We start from the raw sequence: 6,000 nt of genomic DNA, 5'->3' as shown, positions 1-6,000 counted from the left end.
TTTTGACACAACAATGTTCTTTTAATCATGTGTGTGTTTCAACTGAAAACATTTTGGAAAAATACTCTTATTTACTGTGCAGGTATCACACACATGAAATCATTCTCACAGGCATTTTAGAGGAAACACTGAGCTGTAGAAACACAGACCTCACTATGATAATACAGTTGTAAAAATTTGACCTGGAATCAATTTTAATAAAATCCAAACTCGAATTCAAAATGGAAAAGTCAAGCAACCCTTTGACCAATTCTGTATCTCTCAAATTCATTCGATATAATATGAGAGAACAGCAGCCTGGAGAGGATTCAACAGAAGTTTTAGAATTAACAGTGATCTTTTTAGTTGAGGTACCACCTCATAGAATATGTTTCTGCACTCCAGGGGCTATCTTGTAACACAAATGTCGAATCAAGTTTCTGTGTCCCTTCTGAAGCCAAAACCCATATTTGGATTTCAGTATTCTTTCATAACTTTGTATATAAATATCATGATGTTGATCAAAATGCCATCATGGGCCTTTACAAAACCTGTAAAATCAGTTTTATCTGTATTATCTCCGTCCCTGTACTATGGTTAAGGCCATCCTTAACCCCTGACTGATATTCTGAATCCAAAATAGAAATGGTCAGTGCAATGAAACAGAAAACAAAAAAAATGGGATTCAAATAGCAATCATTCAAATCCAACAAATTATCAATAATGAGTTATGCAATGTGTTTCTAATAGGAGTATCTTTCACCAGTTTTAATTTATGTGACAAAATCCTCACAACAGACCCTTTGCAGTGGTACGAAAAAGAAAGATTTTGTCAATGCCAGTTATTAAACTGAAAGCTGTGTCACCCTAAAGGAAGACTACAATAAATAATTTACAAGAATGAGAAACAGAAGAAGCATGTACTTCACGTTGTATCCAAGTATCATCGTACATTTCCACCTCATAAAAAAAGATATCACCAAAGAATACGGATTTTTAAAGGAAGTATGATGTTTCTCATCATATTTACCTCACTAAAGTTCTTTGTAGATTGTGTTATTAAAGTTAATACAGCAATATTAATGATTAAATTGAAAATAAATACATTACTGATCAATGAGAGACAAAAAATAAGAATTTTCTTTTTCTTTAAAATGTAGTGCCCTAAGGGCACACTTTTCCCTTTTCTTATTGAGTCTAAATCACACACCAAGCTTGGGGCGGGATAGCACAAAGAAAAAGTCAAATTTGAAAAGAAAAGTGGAGCACATGGAAAAGTAAGAGATTTTAAAAAATTTTGATACGAATTTGACCAAGGAGTGGATTTTCTTTTTTCAATATTCAATGCTCCAGTTGCTACATTTAAAGTATTTATTTGGTCCTTATATTTTGGCACGCTTTATCTCAAATTTTAGTCACTTTAAAGCATAAGCTGTAAAGCATCATCACTCTTGAGCACATTAAAATCATTTAAGCTGTAAGATGTTGCCAGTTGACTAATGTTTAAAATTAAAGTACCATACTAATTATCAAATATACATGACTCTTTTGACTAGAGCCAGAATGTTTTGAAAACTAGCATGCGTCTTTCTGATCACCAAAAGAGAACTAAATTTCATTTTAGTTATGTTTTGGTGGTCAGAAAGAAACATGCTAGTTTTCGAAATATTCAAGCTGCAGTTAAATGAGCAATTATATGTGTGATGTCATTTTGATAATGAGTAGTTTCATTTTAACCATGATATAATTTTATCAAATGATGCCACCTTAAAGCTTAAATGATTGAAATGTGGTTTAGTGTGAAGATGATTTTCAGCTTATGCTTTTAAGTGACTTGAACATAACGAAGTATTCAGCAACAAGTTGTGAGGACCAAACAAATCCTTTAAATGTAGCAACTGCAGTGTTCAGCCAACCAGACACAGTTACAAATGACTGCAAAAGTACCATCAGCAGATTTTATTAAGATTACTAGCTATATATTCCTACATTAAATTCTGTATCAAAACCCAAAGTTACTTATTTGAATTTTTCAGATAGCATGACAAGGGCCCTGAAATGCTGGAGTTTGAACTGCCTTGTGGACATAAAGAGGGAAGTTTCAGATGCTGTACCATCATTGTCTATTATCTCATCAGGAATAGGGAGGTGGTCTACAGACACCTTAACAAACAGCACTAGGACAGGATTTGTCCTTATTTATAGCTGCGTCCTGCTCAAAACCAAGGCCCCCTACAAAAGAGGGCGGAAGACTGAATTCTCTAGTTACAAAATTTCAGATCGGATGAACAAACAAGTTCCTGTGTATTTAAAGCTTTTTATAGCTGTATTCTATATAGGAACAACCAAACTTAATAGTATTACTTCCTCAATATGTCATTAATGAAACCAAGAGACGGAGACCAAACAACAAAACAAAACATTCCAAAGAAACAGAGTGTGATTGAGTTCATCTGTAGAGGAAGTCATTACAGCAGAAAAAAATGAAAGGCTGTATCTTTCTTTAGAATAAAACATCACAAAATTCTTAGCTATGAAAAATGAGAGCATTCCTTGCTCTTTATAGGTACAAAAATGATCCTTCAATAACATTTTTTTCTAAAACTTTTAATGTGGCGTTTGGTGATACTGCAGCAGGTGTCTGTAGCTATTGCTGTGGAATGAAACACTAAATGAAACTTGCTAAATACTTTGTCAAGAGACAAAGGGGTTGGAACAGAGCTTGCTGCTCATAAAATTAGAGCAAAGCAATTATATGTCATTATGAAACAGAAATTGCCCAGCAGTTTGTCTCTCTCCTTTGATACGCACCAAGTGCAACACAAACTTCTACTGGTGAAATGAAGACCAGGCTTGTCGAGGAACAAATGCATAGTGTATTGTAGATTCGAATAATACACTAAAAGTACAAGATTATTTTCTATTGCCCAAGTGGTTCATTCTCCCAACTGGTGCTTCTAAAAAAATCTCCAGACTCAGTGAAAGAAACACGGCTAACATTTCCAGTGCGTGGTCATTCATACTTGCTCATGGATTGCCTTTTCAGTGCAATAGAGAAGTCTCTGGAGAAAAAGGCTGAAATGTTAAATCCTCAACATATAATATTTAGTAGAAAATGGGGAATGTTCAAAGACCAGGAACAGACTGGAATTTTAAACTTTAAGGACATTTGTTGCCAACTGAAGAAGCCAGTGGGGATAAGTCATAAAGCTATTGAAACTGGAAGGAAAAAAGAATGTATATTATCTTTAAAATGGAAACTTCATACAGCTTGAATGCTGCATTGAAAAATTATATGAGCTTGCTAAAAAGAGGTGCAGCAAAAGATCATATGCCTGACCCAAATACTGTCCATTTGATACACCCCACGAAATCTTAAATAGCACTTTCTTGACATAAGGAGAGAAGATGAAAGTCTACAATTTTATGTTCAACACCTCGGGAGAGATGATTTGGCAAACAATATAGAAGAAAAAGTTGAAGACTGAGAGAGTGATTACTTGGAGTTGGAACTGGGATACCAAATGCTTTGAAGAGGGTTAAAAAAGCTTTTTCTTAAAAAAAATAAAAATATATTATTAAAATAAGTTTAATTACAATTCTGGTTGTAACTCTTTAATATTGTTTAAAAATGTACTGCCTAATTAAAATTCTTAATCAGTGCTCACACAATAAATCAACATTTCTCATGTAAACAGTATGTTACCATGAAACCAAAATCATTAATTTTGATTGTACTGTTTACACTGCAGTTGGACACATTTTGTTGTTTCTCTGTGTCATTTATTATTGCCCAAAATAAAAGTTGAAGAATAGATTATTGAATTTTTCTTCTGTAAATTGGATTCAACACACGAATAGTTCTTATGGTTGATGCAAAATGAAACAAGTCCAAATATTCTAAAAATCTGAGTAGCAACTATGCCTTTAAATAAAGAGTGAGATTTTCCTACTCATTCCATTTTCTTGTATTCAGACCCATTAATAGCTTCTCATATTCAAATTATATGTTGTTTTAAAACTTTATTCAATATTAATTTTTGGTCTGCTGCAAAAATTTTAACTATGGACTTACTGTCTTTCGAAAAGTTACTGCTTGTTTACATTTCACTGTTTGGCATAATATGTGGCTGTGAATTTATTGCAGATAGATATATCCTTCACTATGTAACAAATTCTACACCCAGCAACATACATCTGCAAATATGATACATGCATACTGAATTCAGTAAAGGAAAGTATTTGGAATATAAATAATTTAAGGAATACAGGTAACAATCAATGAATAGCCAATTAGTCAACTGGACTTAAAAATATGTCCTTCAGAGCTCTAGAGTGGACTTGCTCTCACTCCAAACACGCACATGCAACACAAGGGCACACACTATACATACAGATGCACCGTCTCAACTGTGGCAGCACTGCAGCTCAACTGGGATTTGGGGTCACGCCAAGTGAAGTGGTTGAGAGGGAAATGAGGCAGGGAGTGGGATAGAGGATTTGGAAAGGGAGCCTGATGGGTGGGAGGAGAGACAGCAGGTGCACAGGATATTAATGTAGCACCAGCAAGCTCATTCTGACCACAGAGGAATTTGTGCACACTGCAATGGTTTGGAGAGGTGGCAGAAGTTGTCAAAGTTATCAGTCTTGTTTATGGGCCTAGTGACAACTCTGCACCTTCACTGCCGAAAATGGGGTAATAGAAACAAAACTTCATATACACAATCACTTTGAATACTATAAGGTTATACTGGACATTAATTTTAACTATTATTGTTTTTGGGTTGGCAGCATTGTAGGTTGATGTTTATCCTCGTGCGTGTGTTGATAGTTTTTAAGTTGTTTTCCTACCTACTTTGAACTTCTCTAGTAAGTAAACATGTATTCTACATATGACAGTTAATGGCACTGTAAGTACTAGGTACAACATATGTATAAAACAGTAAGGGCTGGTTTTTGTTTCACTTTCAATGAAATCAGGTCTGTGATTTTCCAGATTTTTTAGGTTATGCTTATAAACTTTGCTGGGTGAATAGAAACACATGAATTCTGGTGTTTCTATTCATCCCACGATAACAAAATCTAAAAAATTCTACTGGTATGCCATATTAATACTATATAATTCTCTAGTTATGTTACACACACCACTAACATATCTTTCTTGTTTCAGAGTTGCTGCTCAAATTTTTGGTTAAATTAACAAAGCATTATTGTTGACAATCGCTACAAACACAAAGACAGACCTAATTTCAAATCTATCATAAAGAGATCGGAATTAACTGTCTACACCATATCTAATTACATTTAAAAATAAAAAAGTAATTTTCAAACCCACAAATCAGTGCACAAACACAAAAAAAAAGTCTCTACTTTCCGGAAAAACACACAAGTGACAGTACATCCATACAGCTGATTGTCAAACTGGTTCAGTTCACCCTGCCATTTACGACCGCTATGAAGAGCTACTAGCAGCTTAGCAGCTGCAGTAGAGTGTATATACTTAACTACATAACGAATTTGTTACAAAATGTTGCTCAGTATAGGATACATCAAAGAAATGAAGTCTGTAGCTGATCAGCTACACTATGCATTAAAGATTGAAGACTTCTAGTAAAGGATTCTCTGGACAGAAGGGAGAAGGAAGTGAGAAGGTTTGTGAATAATCTCCCTGGTTGTGATTTTGTGGAATCATTTATGAGGCGACACAAAGATCAAGTAGCAGTATGTATGTACCAAAACATAAAACGCTCCAGAGCTGGTGTTACACCAGAAACTATCAACAGTTACTTCGATGAACTGTCAAAGGAACTGGAGAATATGCTGTCGTCTAATATAATAAATTATGAAGACACAAACCTTACAGATGATCCAGGAAAATGAAAGGTAGTCACACGGAAGGGAACTAAATATCCCAAAAGGGTCATAAACTCCTCAAAGGCATCAATCTCTGTAGTGTTTGCATTTATGGAAATGACACTATACTACCCCCTTATGTCGTGTATAAGGCTTTGCATTTATATC

The sequence above is a fragment of the Schistocerca serialis genome, chromosome 2 (genome assembly GCF_023864345.2).
Source record: "Schistocerca serialis cubense isolate TAMUIC-IGC-003099 chromosome 2, iqSchSeri2.2, whole genome shotgun sequence".
In the NCBI taxonomy this organism is placed as follows: domain Eukaryota; kingdom Metazoa; phylum Arthropoda; class Insecta; order Orthoptera; family Acrididae; genus Schistocerca; species Schistocerca serialis.
Note: the sequence above shows the minus strand (reverse complement) of the source record.